Raw genomic sequence first — 24802 nt, forward strand, 5'->3', positions numbered from 1 at the left:
GACACAGAAGGAGGTAGAGCAGGCAGCCACTGTGCCGGAGGCTCTCCATGTCCAGACCACGTAGTAGGTGTGTATTCCCCGGCAAGATGTGTGGGCAAGGCACTGTGCAGCTCTGGCTTCAACAGAGCACCGGTGCCAGAGACCAAGTGACCATCATTCTACTGGGAGTGTCCTTGAAAGAGTTTGAGGCAGTCCCTGTAGCCAGCCCCCATAGCCAGCCATGGCTCAGACAGGAACCTCCCGCAAATCAGTTGGTAATTATTACAAGGATTCAATGAATAATTTATGCTGCAGTGTTTATCACTAACAAGCAGTTTCAGCATAAATAGTTTCAGTTAGCGGATAGGAGGTAAGATTCTTTAAAATTCTGATTGATATGTTAATGAATTAATTACTGCCCAGATTGTAAATACCTCACATATCCCCCGACCCTGGGGTGCTCCTGGGATCCCTCTTCATGGGGCCTTCTTAATTTGTAGTCACTAAGGGGCACCTGTGTGGGCACCTGCTTTGATTTCAGGCTGGGGCTTTCTCTTGCATAGCACTTACGTTATTTTTATGCTAAGTGGCCCGGTGACCCTTCTTTTTTCATCTTAAGTTCTGTGATGGCTAATTTCTTCTTTTTTATTTTTTGAGATGGAGTCTTGCTCTGTCACCAGGCTGGAGTGCAGTGGTGCAATCTCGGCTCACTGCAACCTCTCCCTGGTGAGTTCAAGTGTGCCACCACACCTGGCTAATTGTATTTTTAGCAGAGATGGGGTTTTGCCACGTTGGCCAGGCTGGTCTTGAACTCCTGACCTTGGGTGATTTGACTGCCTCGGCCTCCCAAAATGCTGGGATTACAGGTGTGAGCCACCTCGCCTGGCCTGATGGCTGTCAAGTTGATAGGGCTACAGGGTGCCCAAATTCTTGGTGGAACATTACCCTGGGTGTTTGTGTGAGGGTGTTTTGTGTGAGAGGAACATGTAAAGCAGCAGACTGAGGAAATCAGATGGCCTTGATGTGGGTAGGCCTTATCCAATCAGGCAAAGGCCTGAATAGAAGAAAAGGCTAACCCTCTCAAGGGAAAGAGGGAATTCCTCCTGCCTGACTGCTTTGAGTCGGAACATGGGTCTTTTCCTGCGTTTACATGAACACATTAGCTCTTCTTGGGTCTCAAGAGTGCTGGCTTTTGGACTGGAACTTTCTACACCATTGGCATCCCTGGTTCTCAGGCCTTTGAACTCTGGCTGGATCTACCCCTTCTGCTCTGCTGGACTCCTGCTTGTTGATTGCAGATCTTGGGACCTCTCAGCCTCCAGAGTCACATGAACCAATTCCTTAACATTTCTCTCTCTCTCCCTCTGTGTATATATAAACACCTCCTGTTGATTCTGCTTCTCGGGAGAACCCTGGCTAATCCAAGTTCTAATTCTTCAGGTTCCTAGCTTTGGCATATATATGTCAGTGCCCAGCAATGGCGGAGGAGAGAACCCTCCCATCTCAGGCAATTGTGGCTGCTGGTATTTTAGCTCTTTGTTCTTCTCTGCCCTTCCTCTCTCACTGCCTCCCCACTGTGTTGATGGGTCTGGCTGGGTGGGTGGTGTGTTTCTGAAAAGGTGGTGAACCCACCTAGAGGCCTTCCCAAAAGTCTTATCAGAGCCACAGGAAGAATTCTGTGTGAGCTGGGTTTGGTGGGTGCTGATTTTTTTAGGTCGCTTTTCCCAAAGACTGGAGGCTGAATGTCAGGGCTGCTAGCTCTGGGCTCAACCCGCATGGAATTCAATCCAGAATTAAAATTCAGAGCTTGTTCTGGACTGGAAGGGCAGACTTAGTTCTTTCCCTCAGGGAAAAAGAAAAGCCCAAGGCTGGCTTGAGAAGGCAGTTTGGATCGGTCGTCTGCTGGGTTGATGGACTATCTACTGCCTGTGGAGAGGAGATAGGGTCCCCTTCAATGTCACCATAGGGTTTACAAATGCAGTAGGGGAGCCTGGAGGGGGGATGGGAGGCTAAAAGACCCTCAGGCAGGGGGCAGCTTCCTACCCACCCAATTCCTGCCTGTCAGCTCTCTCTGCAGGTCAGGGCACCCACATTCTAGCCTTATAGCTGTTGCCTCCTCCCTAGGCTTGCTCTAGGAGGCTGCCTGGATTTCCCCCATTAGCTGTTTCTTCTTCCAGAGGCTGCCTGTGTCCACGGCAAGAGGAATACGAGAGCCAGAGAAAACAAAGTTGGAAGGCTGGTCTGCTTTCTTAGTCAGGGGGAAGCATGCTTTCATGTCACTCAGCCATGCTGACCAGTGTATAACCCAGACCTGGGGAACCCCCAGTAGGGGACCCACTTATCAAAGGAGGTGGCACAGGGGAGTGGTTAGTTCTAGGACTGCTTGGAGGCAAATCCCAGCATTACCCTTTAGAAGCTCATTGGCCTCAGGCAACATAATTCACTTCTGTGTGCCTCACTTTCTCCATCTATAAAATGGGAAGGATAATGATTCCCCCTTTCAGGGTTGTTTCAGTTAATGTCATTAATGGATTAAAAGAATTCATAACATAAAGCACAGGAGCGGGCTTATCATAGGCACTTGATTCTGTTGATTATGAAATCATAATTGCTTGTGACTAGTTATAGAAAGGCCGCCATGACCTCTCTGGGTTTTCTCTTCTGTTAAATGAGATGATGCCTGCAGGTTGCATTAATATTAGCTCATTTTCACACTGCTGTAAAAAGAACTGCCTGAGACTGGGTAATTGATAAAGAGGTTTAATTGACTCACGGTTCTGCATGGCTGGGGAGGCCTCAGGAAACTTACAATCACGGCAGAAGGGGAAGCAGGCACATCTTACATGGCACCAGGCAAGAGAGAGTAAGAGAGCAGGGAAAACTGCCTTATAAAACCATCAGATTTTGTGAGAACTCACTCAGTAAAACTAAACAGCATGGGGAGAAACTTCCACCATGAGCCAATCACCTCTCTCCCTCAACACATGGGAATTACAATTCGAGGTGAGATTTGGGTGAGGACACACAGCCAAACCATTTCACAGGTGTTGCCTTATACAGGCTCTGAAGCAGGTTCTCTGAATTCTCATTCCTTCCTATTCTCCTGGGTTAATGTTCTCTTCTTCATTGTTGGCTGTTTAGAGATTCAGCATTAATCATTTATGCCATGGAAGTGTCATCGGGAGTGTTGCTAGTCTAAGATGTGGCCTTGTCTTGAAAGTCCCTGCTGCTGGGGTCAGGCCCTGCTTGGTTTCAGGGTTGGCAGTGGAAACCCTTGCTCAAATGTCTGGCCTATGAATGGTCACAACCCAGGCCCTGCAGGCCCGACAGAATTAACTTCTCTGCATGTCATGGTCCCTGCTGCTGCAGGACTCAGGAAGATCTCACGGACGAAAGTCTCCAAGTCCTGGCTACTACCACTAGCCTGTAGTAGGGCATCCAGTTCTCAGCTCTCCCTTGCTTCAGGGTGAGTGCCACTCTTTCCCTCCTGATCTGCAGATAATCTTTGCCTCCCTTTTCTTTGGGTACTTGGGATGATTAATTTTATATGCCAACTTGACTGGGCCATGGGCTACTCTGATATTTGGTGGACATTGTTCTGGGTGTGTCTGTGGAGGTGTTTCTAGGGGAGATGAACTTTTGAATGGGTGGACTGAGGAAAGCCTATGGCCCTCCCTAATGCAGGTGAGCTTCGTCCAATCAGTTGAAGACCTGACTAGAACAAAAAGGCTTCTGCCTCCCCGAGGAAGAGAGAATTCCTTCTGCCTCACTGCCTTCAAATGTGGGCAGCAGCATTTTCCTGCTTTCAGACTAGAACAGAAACATCAGCTCTTCCTGGGCATCCTCCAGTCTGCTGGCCTTTGGAATGGAACGACACTGTTGGCTTTCCTGGGTCTCCAGCTTACCAACTTAGCCTGCAGATCATGGCACTTTTTAGCCTCTACTATTGTGGGGCCAATATAATAAACCTTTTTTCTATATGTTTATTTATTTATTTTTAAGAAAGAGTCTCCCTCTGTCACCCGGTCTGGAGTGCAGTGGCATGATCTTGACTCACTGCAACCTCCATCTCCCGGGTTCAAGCAATTCTCCTGCCTCAGCCTCCTGGGTAGCTGGGATTACAGGCGCCTACCACCACACTCAGATACTTTTTGTATTTTTAGTAGACACAGGGTTTCACCATGTTGGCCAGGCTGGTCTCAAACTCCTGACCTCAAGTGATCCACCTGCCTCAGCTTCCCAAAGTGCTGGGATTACAGGCAGAGCCATGGTGCCTGGCCTCTTTTCTATATCTTTACATCCTTTTGGTGCTGCTACTCTGGAGAACCCTGACTAATTGGGTGCCCTGGAGTGGTCTTCCGGAGGCCCTCCTCTCAGGGTCACAGCCTTTCTACACTTTCTCCCACGAGGCCCAGGAGCCTCCCTGCATAAGAGGCTCTCTGGTGCCCCAGGGCTCCCAAAGGGGCATGCATCTGATGCCCTGTGCCTGTGGCCTCTCCTCACCCTTAAATGCCTGAGTGTTCTGGAAGCTCTGCTAGGCATTGGTGGGAACACATTGCCAATCACTGCTCCTTCCTGGCTTCACTGACCAGGAGGGAGCAACAAATCTGATGAATAAAACCCATCAGAGAGTCCTGACCTGAGTCTTGGTCGGAAGCTCATGTGAGAGACGGCAATGTTACAATTAAGTAAATGGATGACCTCAATTCGGAGACAGTGTTTGTCGAATTGAATCTTCAGTGGGTTAACTTTCCTCATATGGGTAAAAATGATATTTGGGATTAAGTTTTCACTGCACTGAATGCATTACTGGATTTCTGCTTCTTGTCATTAGAAAGGGGACGTAACCTTCACTAAGGCGGTCTGCAGGGACCAGGACGGCTGGCATAAGTGCTGAGTGCTGACTGACCACAGGGGATTAGGGCCGAACACAACTCATTTCACACTGAAAATAAGCTGATTTGTTTTTGTTTTTAAATAAGCCTTATTAAAAACTGGCTGCCACTCATGGAGGATCTGCAGCAACATTGCAGGGTAGGGCTTTGACTTCCCTGGCTTGGCAGACACAGCAAAGCTGCTTTCAAACAACTGCTTCTGCCTGCTTCAAGTTTGGGAATAACCCAGAGGGCCTCCCTTCTGTCCAGGGCCCTGGGAAGGTCCTGGAGACATGGCTCCAAAGAGTAGTGGAGTGTAGGCAGCTTTGGGGCCAGCACTAAGCTGGAGAGGACCCTGTACACAGGTCGAGCAGGCATGGCAGGGTCTCTCAGGCTGTTCTCTCTGCCGCCCATCAGCCTTTCCTTAGATCCCCCACATGCATTCTGGGGAAATATGCGGGAGTTCTTTGGAACCCTTCAGATCCATAAAGTCAAAACTATTTTCATAAGAATATAATGATGTTGTCAAGTGCGGTGGCTCATGCCTACAATCCCAGCACTTTGGGAGGCCGAGGCAGGCAGATCACTTGAGATCAGTTTGAGATCAGCCTGGTCAACATGATGAAACCCCATGTCTACTAAAAATACAAAAAATCAGTCAGGTGTGGTGGTGCATGCCTTTAATCCCAGCTCTTGGGGAGGCTGAGGCAGGAGAATTGCTTGAACTCAATAGGTGGATGTTGTAGTGAGCCTAAGTCGCACCACTGTACTCCATCCTGGGCAACAAGAGTAGAACTCCATGTCAAATTAAAAAAAAAAGAATATGATGATGTTATTTTCCCTCTTCCCCTTTCATTTTGTCACAAGTGTGCAGTGGAGGTTTTTGGAGCCTATGTGACATGGGATGATGTCATCACTCTGATGGTGGATGGAAGTTGCACCCGTGTATTCTTGTTGGTTAAACATTTCTCAGTTTTTATTTGGCATATGGAAAACATCGATAGCTATAAACCACATAAACATGAGCTCTTTGGAGTTCTTAATTATGTTTTAAGAATATAAAGAGGTCATGAGGACAGTAAGTCTGAGAACCTCATTCCTGAATTTTTCTTTTTTTTCCTTCAAGATAAAGTGCCATATGCATTGTGATACTTAATATAGTTTCTCACCACTCAACATGTGCAAAACTGTGCTATCATTATTATTAGATTCCTATATTTTCAAAATATGTAAATGACAGTCTTCTAATGTTATGGGCCAATTCTATTATGCCCACAAACCCTGTGATTTTCATTGTGCAATTTAAACAAATTATTTGTGATTGTGGCAAAATACACCCACTATAAAATTTACCATCCTCAACATTTTCAAGTGTGCAGGTCAGGGGCATTATGTATCTTTACACGGTTGTGCAGCCATGACCACCACCACTCCAGAGCTTTCTTCTTGAAAAACTGAAACTCTTTGCCTATTAAATTGTAACTCCTCCTTCCCCTCACCTCCAGCCCCTGGAACCATTCTGTTTTCTGTCTGTAGATTTCACTTGCCTCATGTAAGTAGAAATAGACAGTATTTGTCTTCCTAGATCTTTCTTGATTCCCTCCCATTTGCAAAACTACCTAGCCTAAGGGTCCAGGGGGGCGATGCAATACCAGAGCTGAGAGCTCTTGTCCTGTAAAGATGTGTCACCGTGCTTTTCTACCACGTCACTTATGCTGTGATGGCTAGTCCTGTTGGCAGTTGCACACGGGAAAGATCACAGACCTTGGACAGGCCTGGTTTTAGAATCTGGGTCCTCTGCTTTTGAAGCTATGTAGCCTTTGCATGGGACTTAAATGCTTCGAGACTTAGTTTCTTCATCTCTACAATTAGGATACAGATCCTTTCATTGGGGAGGTTGTGAGGATTAAAAAATTTGTGGAGGAGAAGGCAGGGACCTTCCGTAGGTGGTCTATGGTTGCAAAAGGCCCTGCAATGAGGGAGAGGAGGCCACAGGAGGCTGAGGAGATGGCAGGAGCTCAATTTGCCAAGTGTAGAGTGGAAGGTGAGGAGTCACATCTTGGAGGGTCTCATGGCTATTTGGAGAGACTGGACTTTTTTCTGAGGGCAATGGGGAGCCACTGAAGGTTTTGTGCAGAAAGAGAACAATCAGATTTCCATCTCAGGAAGGTCATTCTGTCAGTGTGTGGAGGACGCATTGGTGGGGGACACAGTGGGAGATCAGTGGGGATGCTGGGGCAGTTGCCTTAGTGAAAGATGGCACAACACAGCGAAACGCCAGAGACAGCCCTCAAAATGCTTTTCTTCTTTCCTCGAAGCTTCTGTTTCCTGCTTCACCTTTCCTCTTTCTTTGAATCTACAGTCTCCAGAAACTTCTTTATTATCCCGAGCAATCCCGCTTTTGCTCTCAGCTCTCACCTCTGCTCAATGTCAGCAGAATGGTTAGCTGGATAGAAACCATCTCTTACTCCTCACATGTGGTCCCTGAAAGTGTCTCCCCAAGCCCACATCCTCCGCTCCAAGAGCTTACCAAAACATTCACCCAAAGCAGTCAGCTATTGTGAGGAGGTCTCTGACAAGAGAGGGTGAGCTGATACATTCATTCCATGTTTGCTCCTGGTTTTCCCTGTTATCCATAATGCTCCCTGCATTTGGGCAGATGGATCATCACCTAGAGAGAGGGTCATTAGAGCATAATTCAGAGAATGAGAGCTAAATGTTTGGCTTTGAGTTTTGAAAGCCAAGATCCAAGTATGTAATAAAAGATTTGGAAAACTGATCACCCCAAGCCAGTTCCCCTGCTCTTGGAGAGGAGATCAAGTATGCCCAGCAAGGGGTAGGTGGAGGGAGGGCACGGGAACACAAGGCTGCAGCTATCTGAGGGCTCTTCCTCTGGGACCTGAGCCCCTGTATATATTTTTATTTTTTGTAGCAGGGAGAGGTGAGGCAAGGGAATTCAGTGGGGTCTTGATATAGGTTTGGGAAGCTGAGGAGCAGAACCCCAGAGTGAGCCTTCCACTGTGATGTGAAGTGGAATAAATATTTGCATAGTTAATGATAACAGGACCAGATGCCCCTCATTCTGACCCCCTTGAAGATAAATGGGGACAGAGAACAATTTTGTGTATTATTTGGGATGCTTATCTTGCAAGTAACAGAAAACACCCCTCCTGTTGACTTACATGAGAAAGAGAGTGTATTGGTTCGTATAAAGAACACAGGGATAGGATTGTCTTCAGGTGCAGTTTGATCCGGACGTTTCACAACAGCATCAGTGTGTGGCTCTGTTTCTCTCTCATTCTCCTGGTTTTGCACTTTTTCCCATGTCGGCTTTGTCTTCAGCTCATGGTAGCAAGATGCCACACATTTCCTTGCTCACATCTGGGGGGAAACAGACGAGAAAGAGATTGCATTTCTTTCCCTCTAATTATTGGGCAAAAGTCCTGAATTTTGCTCTAATTGGACCAACCTAGGTCACAGGCCTTGGGCCAATGTGAGTATGGCCTGCTATGAATGAAGGGGAGAGGTTGAGGGGTTGAGTTCCTGGAGGTGGGCAGTGGCCACATCTGGGGCGGGGGCTGGAAAGCCAAAGTAGGGGCTGGACTCTATTTTAATGGCTTGGAGCAGCCAGTGGGGATGGAGCAAGGGTGTGATAGAATCTGATTTACATTTTCAAAAGAACACTATGCTAAGAATGGAGAATGGATTAAATGAATGAACCTTTTTGGTGTGGAAAGAAGTGAAAACTTTTTGCTACTTACAACCCTGCTTCTATGAAAGACCATTTTGTTTTGCCCTGGCAAAATCTGGGAATAAGGGCTGGGCAGAAATGAATTTCACTGTGCAAGAAAAGGGAATATATATATTTTTTTGAGATTAAGTCTCGCTCTGTTACCTAGGCTGGAGTGCAGTGGCGTGATCTCAGCTCACTGCAGCCTCTGCCTCTCAGGTTTAAGAGATTCTCCTGCCACAGCTGCCTGGGTAGCTGGGACTGCAGGTACATGCCACATACCTCGCTAATGATGATTTTTTTTTGTGTGTGTTTTTAGTATAGTCAGGGTTTCACCACGTTGACCAGGCTGGTGTTGAACTCCTGACCTCATGTGATCCGCCCACCTTAGCCTACCAAAGTGCTGGGATTACAAGCGTGAGAGAGCAAGTAGTTAGAGAGTCTGGCTCCTCCAGCTTCATTCTTTCTTGTCTTGTGATCTCTTTGCATGTTTCCTTCCCCTCTTTTCACCATGACTGGAAGCTGCCTAAGGCCCTCACCAGATGCAGCAGCCCGATCTTACACTTTCCAGCCATCCGAATTGTGAGCCAAATAAACCTCTTTTCTTAATAAATTACCTATCTTCAGCTATTCTGTGATAGCAACACTAAAAGGACTAAGACGGGGCATTTTTAGAAACTGGTTTATTGAACTTTGAATTTTAAGTTGTATGTATCCTAAGATTTAAGTCCTTCCAGGTCCGCTGAAGCTTCAGTAGTCTGTACACTTATGAATAACTGGATGTGAGGAGGGTGTGTGCCTATGTGTAATACAGAAAAGGGCACAGTTCCAAGTCTGGGTTAATCCGGCATGGGCCACAACAGCATGTGTGGGATTGCAAAATGAACCCAAATGGAATAATTTCAGGGTCACATAGAGTGAGGAGCCAGACGTGACTTTAAAACTATAAACTCCCCCACTTTTCACCCTGCATCAGGAACTTCCAAAACCTTGGATGAGGCAATGGCGTAGGGAAATTCTGTAGAACGGGGATTGGAAGTGCTATTACTTGAATTCAGGGAATAAGTCATCACCAGCTGACATCTGAGTTGTAAATGCTTTACAGTTTATAAACTAATTTCATATGTTTTATCTAAATATGAAGTGAAATCCAAAAAAGGCCTTCCCTGGGAAACTACCACCCTCTGTTTGGGAGTTGAAGACTTATTCTGAAGGAGTGTAAATTGCAAGATCTTTCTGAGATGCTATCTGGCAGTGTCCACTGCAATTTGAACATACATTTCCTCTGACACATAAATCTTTTAGACCACTATTAGAACTTTGTCTTACAAAATAAAACTCCCAGTACAGCAGGAGAGATGGACAGTAATTATTACAGGGTCATTTAGAATAATAGAAAACAAACCGACAAACCAACAAAAAACCCCAAACTTGAAAGAATTTGAATGTCTATCAACAGAAGACTGGTTAATAAAATCAGGGTACATACACACAGTAGGATGCTATGTAGCTGTTAAAAAAGAGTCAGAGCCATATCTCATGAGCTGGAATAATGGCCAGGATATATTGTTAAATTGCCAAAAAGCTAAATGCTTGTCCCAGTTTTGTTCTGGGAAGAAAAGTCAACAGCGGAATGTGTATTCATAACCGTTACGTTAAAAAAGCATGAATAAAAAAAATCAGTGATACACATCAAAACAGTAATCTGAGAGTGGTGGGATTAGAAGGAAAGAGGAGAAAACCATGAACTTTAAAATCTATATATTCCTATATAATACTTTATATAGTGTGTGATTTGGTTCTATATGCAATAAAGTAGAAAAATTTCCAACTTACTCTGAGGAGGAGCTGCCATTCCAAGCAGTAGGAATTGTTTCAGAACTCTGTGGAAGGCTGTTATTTTTTTGGGCGTCAGATCAGGACACCAGTATACCTGATTCTTTGTTCAGCCACCCCGCAAGAAATGCCTTCTCCCTTCTCCACAATAGTGTGTGTGTGTGTGTGTGTGTAAGAGAGGGCATACCTCCAGCCAGTCCTGGTAAACCCCTCATCTCACACATCTTCATCCATAAAACCTCCAGGATAGCAATAACAACAAAAGCATGGAGCGAGGGGAGGGGGAGTACTGAACCATGGTTGGGAATGGAGTTTCTAAAATGGAGGCTGAGTTTCCACACATAAAGGAAGTAGGTGGAAAATTTCACAAAACTCTGTAGATGGCTGGCAGAGACCCAGGAAAAATTAAATTATCTCCAGACTTGAGTTTTTCTGGTAGAAGCTTAAAATCTCCTCATCCCCTCACATGGGGCACACAGCTGGCAAAAGAATGTTGTCCAAGATCGGCCCCGGCTGGACTCTCCACTTCCTGTCCCTCCACTTCCTGTCTCTCCGCTTCCTGTCTTGCTACTTCTTTCCTGACTGGCCTCTCCTTAAGTATCCTAAGCCGCTGCTCAGTGCCCTGGGGCTGGCCTGGGAGTTCAGACAGCTCTTGGGCTCAGTCCCTGCAGAGTTGGCTTCTTTGTGGGAGCATTGTGCCCAGGTGGCCCCCCTCTGGTTCTGCAGAAGAGCATCACGTGGCATTTTATCAACTGGATTAGGTTCCTGGGTTTGTTTCCTTTTTCCTTCTCTTTTTAGCACCAGAGTGAGGAGAGGCTAGGAGGAAGAGGAGACTCTGAGAAGCTGTTTCTTTACCAGGTGAACTAGGACTTGGACTAGAAGGGAAAGGAAGTTTTCTCAACCCTGCAGGTTTAACAGGAGGCGACTGGACACTGTCTCCTCAAACGATGCCTGTCAGGAAAGTTTCTAAATCACGCTCTCTGGGGGCCCTGGACAGAGCCCCGGAAGACTCAAGCCTGGGTCAGTCAGCATGAAAAATATCAAATGAACAATGGCTTTCTGCATAAATGGCAGTGTTCCATTGGGGAAATTTATTTTCCACTTGAAAAGCTAATGAAATCCAGTCATGGTGAAAAACCCAGCCAAAGAAAGAATTGAGGCTTTCTTTTCTTCAGGAGGAGAATAATGCTGAGTTCTGGCTGGTTCTTTGTGGAATCCAGAACCCAGGGAGAAGAGGGGCTGGGCCACGTGGAGTCCCCAAAACCCTGGTTGGAAAATGTGTCTTGGGGTCAGACAGGAAGCCTAGCGGTGTTGGCAAAGGCTGGGGGAGCCCAGGAAACATGCTCACTCTTCTGAGGGGGTGTGGGGCATGGCTGAGCAGAGGAGAATTTGGGGACATCTAAATATAGCATGAAAGGCAGAGCCAAGAGCCCAAGAGAGACAGGAACTCAGTGGATTTCATACATCTGACACTTTCTCAGCTGTTTCTTTTTTTGGTTTGCCCATGCTGAGGTGGGGCAGGGAAATCCAGGACTCAGTCTAAAATGTTCCAGATTTCGTGTGCTTTGTCCGTGGCTTAATCTGACAATTGCCTTTTCCTATCAACATGCTACCTTCATCTCAGCTGGAGTGCCCTGCCTCTAGGAACCTTCTTGGCTTGCCCTACCCATATTCTTTCTCTCCCATCACTCAGAGCACTGAAAATATGGTTTACTTCTACTGACCTGTGATCTTTGAGATGCTGTTTCCCCTGGTTAGCAACCTTTAATGGCTCCCTATTACCTCCAGAAGTTGTACTTTTTAGGTTTCTGTTCAAAACTCTTGCTCCTGCCTACCTTTGCAACTACGTCTCCCACCGTTACTTTGAAAGCCTCTTAGATTTCAGAATGAAGCAAATAGCTCATGTCCCTTAATTGTGCTTGTTTATACCAGGTGTTTTGCATCTACGATTCCTGTTCCAGGAATTCCTTGCCTTCCCTGACCTGCCAGAGACCGAGTCATTTAAGAAGCAGCTCAGACACTATTCCCTGACCACAACCTGCACTGCTCTGAAAAGTTAGTCAGAAGCTCCCAAGGTGACATGTGCAGGCTCTAGTTAGAGCACTTTGGACGCTGAGTGGCAGTTTTTCAGACCTTGGACACATTCATCTGCCAGAGTCTCAGGTTCCTCATCTGCAAAATGGGGGTACTAGGACTCCTGCATGAGAGTGGGTGAGGATTACAAATGAAACAAAGCATGCAAAGCCCTGGAAGCACTCAGTTGCTGACTGGAATTATGTTATTAGACAGGGAAGGTGTCTCATTCATTTTCATATCCTCAACTCCTAAGGCGGAAACTGATTGGAGAGTTTTGCTGTGCTTGTTTGTTGAAGAGAGGGATGGCTGTCTTGTGATGTGTTATTTGTCTCTCTCTCTCTCTGGGTGCATGTCTCCAACTAGATCTGAATCCTCCCTGATAATGCTTGTCCTCTTTCCCCCACAATGCACAGCTTGCTGCAAGGGCTCAAAGAACATTAGCCCATCAAAGAGAGGCAGGGAAGAGGAAAGAGATGAACATCCTAGTGCTCCCATGGAAGGCTCCTCTTTCCCTCCTCAGACATGTGGGGAGGCAGTGTTTCTTCTCTCCACAGAGCACAGGCTGGGGAAAGTAAGCAGCCCCCTTAACCAGAGCTTTGATTGGTTCTGCAGGAGAATGAGAGGGCCCCTCAGATGATTTTTTTTTTTTTGAGATGAAATCTCACTCTGTCATCCAGGCTAGAGTGAAGTGGTGTGATCTCAGCTCACTGCAACCTCTGCCTCCTGAGTTCAAGCAATCCTTTTGCCTCAGCCTCCCGAGTAGCTGGGATTACAAGCATGCACCACCATGCCCAACTAATCTTTGTATTTTTTTTTAGCAGAGATGAGGTTTTGCCATATTGGCCAGGCTGGTCTCGACCTCCTGACCTCAAGTGGTCTACCTGCCTCATGCTGGAATTATAGGCGTGAGACACTGCACCCAGCCCTGCTCAGGTATTTTGAGTCTCCAGCAGGGTGAGGCAAGGGCAGAAATGACAGTGGCAAGGAGGCACTTCCCCAAAAAGCAACAGTGCATCTAATCTTTAGCAAGAGAGTAACCTCCTCTGTGCCCACAGGGCACCAACCATTGTGTGTGCATTTTCTTGTTGACTCTCACAAGTCTTTTGGGGCAGGCACTGTTATCATGCCCATTTTACAGATGAGGAAGCAGACTCAAAGAGTTCGAGAGGCACTGTTATCATGCCCATTTTACAGATGAGGAAGCAGACTCAAAGAGTTCGAGAGGCTTCCTGAGGCCAAACAGCTTGTTCCTAGAGGGTCTGGGAGTTCAGCACAGTCTAGCCTGAATCCAGAACTTGGGCACACAGGTGCCAGGTATAGAGAAAAAGGAAGGCATTGTTATGCCAAGTGTGAATGTACCATGTGGGTGGTGAGGCCTTTAACTTGAGCTAGCCCATTTGCCCCTCTGGTGGCGAGGACTTTAACCTGAGCTAGCCCGTTCCCCAGTCTGGTGGCAAGAGCTTTAACCCTGAGCTAGCCCATTCCCCAGTCTGGTGGTGAGGGCTTTAACCTGAGCTAGCCCATTTGCCCATCTGGTGGTGAGGGCTTTAACCTGAGCTAGCCTGTTTGCCCATCTGGTGGTGAGGGCTTTAACCTGAGCTAGCCCATTTGCCCATCTGGTGGTGAGGGCTTTAACCTGAGCTAGCCTGTTTGCCTGTCTGGTGGCTCCAGGGAGGTTCTCTTCAGTTCCCAGATGAAGAAAAGGGGATTTGCACCAGGTGGAACTGTTGCAGCCTAGCTGCATCCAACCAGTGTCTTCCCTGTAGACCAGGTATGATCTCCCAGGTCCTGGTATGCTTGTCCTTAGGAATCTGACTCCCACCACCATCCCAATCACCCCAGAGAGTGCCCGTCTGCTTCTACCTCTACAGACTTGTATCTTTGTATCCAATGATCCAAAGATACAAACAGTACCTTCAGCCAGAAGGGACTTAGAACCCTGATGTTCTCTGGCTGAGCTGTAGGCCAGCAGCTGTGTGGGCTGGGGCCCCTCTGACTCTAGGCATCTCCATCCTCCCTCCTAGGCATGACAGCTTAGTTCCATCATGGGGCTTTGCTCTCAGGCTGATATTTCCTCAGGGATCACAGTGGCTGGGCTCCAGAATCTGTCTGGGGGAGTCCTGCCCAGTGTTGGGGACCAAACTGACCCCTGGCTGAGCAGGTGCTTCCATTGGGCCCCCAGACACTGTTTTCAGAGTGGCTGCCCTGAGATGTGTCCTTAACAAGAGGTGGGGCTCTCCCTGGGGTGCTGGTGGCTGGGAGGGAGTTTTACATGTGGCCTCTGTTTGGAGGTTTGAGAATGGGCCATGTTTTTTTTTTGACATGAGGAGTTTATTGTGTAAAAAAGAAATATCTAGAGAATGCCACAGAAAGTCCTAATATGGTTACAGTACTGAATATAAAAGGCAGTTGCTCACAGTGACAACACTGAAGTACTGAGAGATACTAAAGTACTTTCTGAATTGAAGTCAAATGATGCTCAGCATGGTTTTAATGTCCTCATGTATATCAGAGTTTTACTAGTCTGATACTTCTGTAATCCAGGTAACCAGAACACCCAATCATACAGCTTTTGGTGATATACAACTTGGCAATAACCAAGTCTGGTGATACATAAAACTACTCATGGTACTCATCTGGTATATATCCACACAAACATTTTGAAATTCCAATTCCTTGGTCAAGTGATATATTGCTTGGATTCATTAAATATATTTCGATTTCTGTATTATACAAACAAAGTTAAATGTACAACTAAATTAGTATATGAAAAGTGCTCACTATGTCTTTACAGGAACATTAATCCTGACAAAAATGTTGAATGAATGTACTCTATGCTAATCCTGCCTTTTTATACTTAAAAGGGCCACGTTTACTGAGAGAATGGGCCATGTTTACTGAGGTCAGGAGTCAGAGACCAACCTGGACAACATGGTGAAATGCTGTCTCTACTAAAAATACAAAAATTAGCCTGGTATGGTGGTGGGCATCTGTAATCCTAGCTACTCCAGAGGCTGAGGCAGGAGAATCACTTGGACCTGGGAGGTGGAGGTTGCAGTGAGCTGAGATCATGTCATTGCACTCCAGCAGCCTGAGCAACAAGAATGAAACTTTGTCTCAAAAAAAAAAAAAAAAAAAAAAAGAGAAGACTCTTCACCAACAGATTGGGAGTTAAAGGTCAAAGGTCAAGTTATCACCAGGATGCTACTCCATTCCATGTCCAGTGACTCAGGTCAGGCGATGACAGATCCACACTGTAGAGAGCCATGGAACATGCCTTCTGCTGGCTTCACCTGCTTATTGTGAAACACTTTTACAAGGGCATATTTCCCTGGCATGGGGCTTCTTTCCAGAACTTTACGGACACTAGTATCTTCCAGACAAGTGCGTTTCACAGTGAGAGAATTCTGGGAGTTTACCTGCTCCCCCAGGTAACAGGATTTTGATCACTCTTGGGCCTCCTAGTGTTGAAGGGAGATGCTAGACAAAGCATGCAGGCCTGAAGGCAAGAACTTATAGATCCAGAGGGCAGGTAGGAGCCTGGGTTCCGGGGAGAGAGGGAGGCAGGTGGGCAGTGGTGGGTAGGGAGCAGAGACCAGACCAAACAGGATTGAAGTAGGGTCAGGAGATCTCACGTGCTGGAGATGAGAACACATGTTGCCAATCACATACATTCTGGATGAGAGGGCCTACTGGCAGAACCTCTTAGGAGGGCACGGTGGCACTCACTCTCTAACAGAAGCTAAAGGGCACATGCCTGTTGGCCAAGAACCTCCACTTACAGGTATTTATCTGACACACTCCTGCATGTTTGCAAAGAGATATTCACAAGGCATTCTTTACTTAGGTGAGAAATGAGGTCTCTCATTAGCCTACTTCACTGGGGGACCAAGACATCAGTCATACCATAGAATGCCAGCATGTGATCCAGAAGAAAGCATGAGGTGGCCTCATATAGGTGGATCTCTAATATATATTAGGTTGAAAAGCAGAGCAAGTGAATGACAACATGGTGCAGGATGATATGCATTACATGCTCACATTTAAATAAGAAAATCCTATTAACGCGTGTGCCTGTGTATGCATGGAAACACCTCTGGAAGGACATTCAAGATGCTGGGACAGCGGTTGCCTCTGAGAAGATAACTGGGAGCCTGGGTGCTAGGAGGGAGGAGGATGTCCTTGGATAGCTTACATTACTTTGACCATGTTCAACGCACAATGTATCAGATCTTTCTTTCACGCCCCCACCAATATCCCCCAACAGCTGCAATGTAGGGAGGGAGTGATGGCTTAAACTAGTGAGGCCTGGAACACAGGGCCTGATTGATGTCCCCTAGGTGACAGTGTGGGTGAGGACACACCTAGCACGCCAATGTCTGTTTTATGCTGATGAACAGATTTGTCATTGGTACTTTTGCAAGACTGCAATTAAATTCTGGCTGAGGGTGCAGTCACCCAGCTGGGGCCCCAAGGCTTTTGGAATTCACCCATGGATGGCTTGTCAGCAAATCTTTATGGAGCAACACACTCTGTTAGGTGCTGAGTACATAGTGATGAGTAAAACGTGCAAAGACTGTGCCCTCTTCAACTTGGATGGCCAGTGGGGATTAGGAAAAGAAATAAGTCAACAACCCCCAATATGGTCAGAGTTGTGATCAAGTAGGCTATGCAGAGGGACAGGAGGGCCTGAGGGCTGCTTCACACAGGGTGAGGATGGAAGGCTTCTGAGGAGGGACATCCAGGCTGAGATCCAAAGGGCAAAAAGGAGCTGGTAGGGGGAGGTGGGTGGCAGCCAGGAGCGAGCAGAATGACAGGTGGAGGGACTGTGTTGGGAGACCATGGAGGACAGTCTGGAAGGACTGAAGGGCAGTCAGTGTGGCCACAGAGTAGTGCATGTGAGAGAGGGGCAGCCAGGTGAGGTTGGTGGGGAGGCGGTAGGAACACCATGCTCCTGCTGCCCCGACTGTGGGGCACAGGGTGGCAGGCCCATGGGTCACCCACCTTCTCAGGGTTGGCATTTGCCTTTTCTTGCCCCACTCTTCCAGCTGGATTCAACCACTCCATAACTCCAGCAGAGGATGAGACCCTGATATCAGTTCCTTCCCTGGCCAAAGGCATTGCTCACCATAAAACATATGTTGTAGGTGATCAAGATTTCTGTAACAACATCTTGCAAAAATAGTTTTAGTTCACCCATGCTGAGGTGGAGGCAGGGAAAACCAGGACTGAGTCAACGGTGCTCCAGGCTTTGTGTGTCTTGTCCATGTTCTAGATGACCAAGATTTCTGCAATAACGTCCTGCAGAATTAGGTGATGTGGAAACAAGGGCTTTAGAGTGCATCAGGCAACATTGTGTTTGGCTGCATGGGACAGAAAACACCAGATCATGTAGCTCATATAGCTTAAAGAAGAGTTTTATTTTTTGTAGATAAACAAAGTTTGGAGGTAAATCCAGACTCCTGAATAAGTCCTAGCTCATCCATAAGAAGCTACTGCATGGCCCAAGGTGGCTGCTCAAATGCCAACAATTGCATCTGCATTTCAGACAGGAGGAATGTGTGGGGAAGAGAAGGACATAATTATTACTATTTTTTTGTACTTTAGATTCTGGGGTACATGTGCAGATCATGCAGGGTTGTTGCATAGGTACATACATGGCAAGGTGGTTTGCTACCTCCATTCCCCCGTCATCTATATTTGGCATTTCTCCCCACGTTCTCCCTCCCTACCCCCCACTGTCCCTCCCCAAGCCTCCTGCAACTGACCCCAGTGTGTGATGCTCCCCTCCCTGAGGACACACTTCTCTTTAAGGTTCCTTCCTGGAAATCATATATGATTTAAGTCTGCCTGTATTTCATTGTCCAGAATTTATCCCAGGGCTGCACCTAGCTGCAGGGAAAGCTGGGAAAGGTAGTTTTTATTCTGGGTGGTGATGTGCCAAGCTAAAACCATCCGGGGTCCCATGTTAAAGGAAGAAGAGGGAAATGAAGAATGCCAGACACTCAGCATTTTCTGCCACATACGTTCAAATACATTTGAGAAATACTTGGTTAAACAAAGTTAAATAGGGTTCTTTACTGCAGAATGTCTGAGCCTTTAGAGCGCTAATGGGCATGCTAATTATAAAAGCGGCTGTAGTAGTATGTAGCCTTTACAAAATGAATTAAGTTATAGAGCCAGGGTGTGTGTGTGAAGCACATTATAGAACTGGTGCTCTGCAGAGAATATTCAGGTAAACAGAGTCCTTGATGAACTATGGAATTCAAAAATAACCAAGCTAGGCAACACGCTTTCATTTTAAAGACTCAATGCCATTCCTTCAATCAACCTAGGCCACCCATCATGGATCAGACAGGCCCTGGGCTAAGTGCTGGGATAAGCAGCTGAAGCATGATTCCTGCTCTCAATAAGTTCAAAGTCAAGAGAGACACATTCTCAGCTAAATAATGACATGAAATGTCAGAATAGAATGTGGACTGGGAGTCTGTGACATTGGCCTGCAGAACCAGGTGGCTGGGGGTAGAGGCTGCGGACAGTGTGGAGTTGGGTGGGTGGAAAACAGTTGGTGCCAGGCAGTAAGTCCGGAGGTGTGAGTGCAGCCAGCCAATGAAAGGCCTCTAGCACCATACCAAGGATGTGTGCCGTCTTGTTATGGCACCTGGAAGGAGACCGGGGGGTGCAGAAGGGCCATGTACCTGGGAGTAACCTGTGGTCTTTCCTCCTCCTTGGTTCCCAGCCTACTGCTGTATCAGGGGCTTCTTCCTGTCCCAACACCAGACAGTGAGTTGGTCACCAGAGCACACAGCCCTCTGCAGGTGGCAAAGCTCTGTCACCTCCTTTCTCTTACATTGTCACAAGAAGCCTTAGAAGTAGAGAGTAGGCTGGGCATGGTAGCTCATGCCTGTAATCCCAGCACTTTGGGAGGCTGAGGCGGGTGGATCACCTGAGGTCAGAGTTTGAGACTAGCTTTGTCAACATGGTGAAACCCTGGATCTACTAAAATTACAAAATTAGCTGGGTGTGGTGGCAGGTGCCTGTAATCCCAGCTACTCAGGAGGCTGAGGCAGGAGAATTGCTTGAACCTAGGAGGCAGAGGTTGCAGTGAGCTGAGATTGTGCCATGGGCGACAAGAGCAAAACTCTGTCTCAACAGAAAGAAAAAGGAAGTAGAGCAGAGAGGGCTGCTCTTCCCCTACTGTACAGAGAGGCAGGGACAGCTCCAGCACCTGCAAGTGGCCGAGGGTAAAGGGGAGGGAGTCACACCTTGGTGGATGTGTGGAGAGAGGAGGCTGAGAGAAGTTCCTCCGGCAGGTCTGAGCTCCACGCAGGGCCTCTTTCTGCTGGCAGAGGCTCCCTGTAGAGGCTGCTCCACCAGGCAGGCAGGGAAGAACCTGGATCCATTCCTGAGGGCTGCCATGACACAGGGCCAAAGACTGGGTGCCTTCAAGCAAAAGGAATCTGTTTTCCCATGCTTCTGGATGTCAGAAGTCTGGAATCAAGGTGCCAGCAGTGCATACTCCCTCCGAAGGTTCTAGTGGAGACTCCTTCTCCCCTCTTTCAGCCCTGAGGGGTTGTTGGCAATCTTGGCGCTCCTTGGCTTCAGGTGTGTGACTCGGATCTCTGTCTGCCTTGTCCTATGGCATCCTCCCTGTGTGCGTGTGTCTCGGTGTCTTTGCATGGCTTTCTCCTCTTTGTGTCTGTGTTCAGATTTCCCTTGTCTTAAGAGGATACCAGCCACTGGATTAGAGCGTTGCCTGTCTTTCCTTGATGACATCTGCAAAGACCCTGTTTACAAATAGCGCAAGCAGAGGTACCCAAGGTTAGGACTTAACAGATCTTTCAGGGGAACCCAGCAACCTAAATAGATAGTTTTTCCTCTTCAGCTCATACCTGAGCCAGCCTGGGGCCATGGAAAAGACCCAGAGCTGACGCCAGATCCTGTAGCTCTAACCTCCAGCAAATCGGCAAATCCCGCTTATCTCTAATTTATTAGCCTTTGCATGGATCTAACGCCCCTCAGTGCAGAGCCCTACAAACACACACTGTTTACTAACTCCCAGCCAGATATGTGGTGGGGGAGCTGGGCCAGCTGGCAGAGAGCATCACCCCCGGCCAGGGAGGCAGGCAGCGATGTGGCCAAGTTTTCTTCCTGGGTGCCTCCTCCTAGCCACAGGTGCTCATTGGCAACCAGGCGGTGGGGCAAGCTGGCTCTGCAGGCAGCCCAGGCCCACCTGGACCCTATCTCCTGCCCTGGCCCTCTGACCTTCTCACGTGGCTGCATCATTGTGAACAGCTTTGTAAGTGATGGCCCTGGGTGGTAGCGATATGGGTGCTTTGATTCTATTAATTTCAACAACCATGGCCAGTTTGCTTTCTCTGTGCATCACAAATTCCTACATGTCGTCCAAGCCTGTGCAAACTCACTAGGACTGTGGTAACAAAGTACTACAAACTGGGTGTTTAAATGACAGAAATGTACCGTCTCAGTTCTGGAGGCTGGAAGTCTGAAATCCAGGTGTCAGCAGGGTTGCTGCTTTTTTGTTTTTTTGAGATGGAGTCTCACTCTGTCACCCAGGCTGCAGTGCAGTGGTGTGATCTCTGCTCACCGCAACCTCCGCCTCCTGAGTTCAAGCAATTCTCCTGTCTCAGCCTCCTGAGTAGCTGGGACTACAGGCACCCACCATCACATCTGGCTAAATTTTGTATTTTTTGTAGAGATGGGGTTTCACCGTGTTGGCCAGGGTAGTCTCAAATTCCTGACCTCAGGTGATCCACCTGCTCCAGCCTCCCAAAGTTCTGGGATTACAGGTGTGAGCCACTGTGCCCGGCCTGCTTCTTTTGGAGGTTCCTTCCTTCCTCCTTTTTGCTGGGAGGGAGAATTTGAGGCCTCTCCCTGGCTTCTTGTGCTTTGCTGGCAATCTTTGGCATTCCTCGGCATTCCTTAGCTGCATCAACTGTGTCTCCGTCTTCATCTTCTTGTGTGCCTGTCTTCAAATTTCTGCTTTTTATAAGGTCGCTAGTTATATCAGATTGGGTCCCACCCTCTTCCACTATGACCTCAACTTAACTAATTACCTCTGCTATGCTTCTATTTCCAAATAAGGTCACATTCTTAGGTATTACAGGTTAGGATTTGAACATCTGAATTTTGGGGTGGACTCAATTCAGCTCATAACAGAGGCCAATCAGAAATCTTGCCTCCTCCAGGAAGTCTTCGGCACTCAAACTCATGCAATCCCCCCTTCCTGGAACTCCCATAGCACATAATGTCTGAGGAACTCAGTGACCCAGGACCACGTGGGTGTTTATATTTTGTTTCTCTGAGGCTGGACTTAACTCTGGCTCGACGGCATTTAGTTTTTGAGCACAAGCACAGCACAGCAGAAGCCCTCTTATCTGATGTTATTAGGACTGGTAGTTGGGTAGTAAATTGAAAACCCAACAGGATGCCAGCAAGCAGCATGGGGCTCAGCATCTGGTGGGCAGCAGATTTATGCAGGAGTAGACTGTGGCCGTCAGAAATGTGTGTGCGTGAGGGTGTGTGAATGCATGTGTGTGTGTTGTGCATGGCAGTGTATGCGAGTATATGAGTGCGAGCATGTATCGGGGCATGTGAGCTCATGGAATGGGTATGATTGTGTGCATGTGTGGGTGAGTGGGTGTGGATGTGTGGATGTGGATGTGTGGACAGCCAGGGAGGCCAAGGAGATGGGGAGCATATGGCCTTTGCCTAGCAAGGTGTAGCAAAGCCAAGTGGTACGTCTCTGGGAAAGAGGGGGACACTGGGCCAGGAACTGGAGCTCCTGGCCTCTGCCACATCTCTGTGGATTCAGGGGAGATGTGTGCATAGTCATTACAGTGTGATGCCTCCGTCCTCATTTCGGATCACCCATGTCATCTAATGCACTCCCATCGAATTCCAGACTCACTCAGTGCTGCCATCAGCTCCTCAGGAGGGGAATGTGCCCATGAGTAGACACTCAGACCCAGCATGTAGGGACAGAGGTGGGCAGCCTGCCTGGCCATACCTCCCAGTTCCTCTCCTCAATAGCTGGTGTTCTTGTGCAAGTTACTTACCCTCCCTGAGCTTCTTTGAAGTGGGTTTAATAATAGTACCTGCCACATAGGTTGTTGTGAGGATTGATGAGATGACCCATATAACATGCTTAGCACAATGGCTAGTATATGGCAGGCTTCCAAAAGTATAAGCTGCCATCATAATGATTAATATGATGATAAATGAAAACATCTGTATTGTTTTTCATATGTGCTCCAGTGGGATGACTGCATTAGGCCTCCTGAGGGCACAATCTGCTGTTCATCCTGTATCCCCAGGGCTAGTACATTGAATATCCGACAGGAATGCCAGCAAGCAGCATGGCCGAGCACAGGGCCTGGCATATAGCAGATGCTCAGGAACGGTCTGTTGCAGAAATGAATGATTGTGAGTGAGTGGCAAGTCACGTTTCTCGGCCCATAGGTCCGGACTGTAGTAGCTCTGCAAAGGTAAGTCATTCTGTATACTTACACTCGATGACTGGGCTGCCTTTCCCGGGGGACAGTGGACCCCAATCAACCCTGGCATGTTACTCACTCTTGAAGGGGAGGTAGGAAGGGGAGGAGTTTGGAGCTGGAGTTCCCTGAGCAGCTACTTGGTCACCAGGCCAGGGCTTGGGTAATCAGCACCAAACTTGCCATGCTGTTGAATTGGGCCATTTATGTCTGCTTTTGTTTTAGTCTGGAGGGAAGCACAAGCATCACTGAGCAAAGTCCTTGTCCTCCTATGCCTTGCTACTTATTCTAAGTGTGTTCCATGGACCAGCAAAGTGGACCTCATCTAGGTGCTTGTTGGAAATGCAGAATCTCAGGCCTGACCTATGGAATCAGAGTTTGCATTTCAACAAGATCCCTAAGGGCAGCGCGTGCATATCAAAGTGTGAGAGTTTTCTGCCCTAGTGCCACTGCCTTGAGAACCTACAGCTTGGTCATCTTTAGAAGAAAATCTAGGCTTTGTGAGGTGCCACTTCTCCTGCACTCCAAAATGCACATCCCAGCCCCTGACCAATTAGAATGAGGTTGTCCAGGGATGTATGGTGCTCTTGCTCCTTCTGGCCATTTCATCTCCCATCTCCTTTTCTGAAGCTCTTACACTGGTCAGCAACCCGGCCCTTCTTCGCTGTTACGAGGAGAAACTTCTCAGCTGTTTGCTGGTTGAATTGATATTTGTTTTCTTGAAAAGCATGTTTTAATTCAAAGGAGTTTTTGTTAAGGCAAGTCTGTCTGCTGTGAGTTTTATCTCCTCTCTGTTGCTTCCTGGCGGTACCTGCCACCCCAGGCCCTGGTATGCACATTCTGGAGCCCAAGGGCCAAACAACATCCTTCAGCTTCCGGACAATCACCAGCCCCTCCTCCACATCTTTCCTCATCTATCCAGCTGTGCAGACCTGGCACACAGGCATGCCCTGCCTGCCTTCTTCCCAGCTCGTACCTGCTCTGGAGAGAATACAAACATATGTCAGTGACAACACATAAAATCCGATGACAGCCCAAGAACTCCTAAATCTTCCAAATTGCTGTCTGTACTTCCTTTCTCTTTATATCCTGGCATGCCTGAGCTGACCTGCCCCCCGGATCCAGTCCCAGCCACTGTAATCATGTGTCTGTTTCTTCCAGCTGCTTTGGGAAATGCTGGGGCTCCAGGTACCAGCCTCTTCCTGGCTGCACCTCTCCAGAGTTGGATACAGCTAAGGAGCAAGGGTCCCTGGGGATCGGGAACAGGGCCTAGAGCACTAGAGGACAGGGCCTAGAGCACTGCCAGATCCAAGAGTCCTTTGGCTTTCCACTTGGAAAACCAACCAAGAGGTGACCAAATCCAGTGAATTCACCACAGGAATCCTCTGCAGGGAAAAAGAGAATTCCCAGTTGGGAGAGATATGGCAAAGAGAGCGTGCCTCCTTCCAAAGCAGTTCTGTGCTAAATATGGAAACTCGGAAGAAAAGTTACAATTTTCCTTGGGCATCTGGAAATTAGGTTCTGCTCTCAGGTTCAAGTTAAAAACAGTGGTTGGAATTCTGGTGTCAACTTTGCCAGATAAGAAGAGATTGGGGGAGCTCCTTGCTCTGACGTGACATCCTGGCTGGCCTCTGTGTTGGTGAAGGGTTTTGGAAGACAAAGGCTCCAGGACAGCCCGTTTGCTCATCACAGGTGCAAAGAGGCCGATACTTGGCCTCCAACCCTTTTTTTAACTCTAGAAAAAAATCTTTCACTTTGCTTGGGGAGAAGAAAAGCCATTTAATAACTCATTT

At 47.6% G+C, this 24802-nt stretch overlaps 1 long non-coding RNA gene across 1 annotated transcript in view; it reads right to left on the bottom strand.

The window, feature by feature from the left end:
• Positions 1-17896: 17896 nt before the first annotated feature.
• LOC128929182 (uncharacterized) overlaps positions 17897-24802 on the bottom strand; it is a 56574-nt gene continuing 49668 nt past the window's right edge. Inside the window, exons 4-5 of the long non-coding RNA XR_013524423.1 lie at positions 20977-23990; positions 17897-20282 (exon numbers count right to left, since the gene is read on the bottom strand). This is a non-coding gene — a long non-coding RNA (uncharacterized LOC128929182). The remainder of the gene's footprint in view (positions 20283-20976; positions 23991-24802) is intronic.

Source organism: Callithrix jacchus, chromosome 12, assembly GCF_049354715.1.
Source record: "Callithrix jacchus isolate 240 chromosome 12, calJac240_pri, whole genome shotgun sequence".
NCBI classification, from domain to species: Eukaryota; Metazoa; Chordata; class Mammalia; order Primates; family Cebidae; genus Callithrix; species Callithrix jacchus.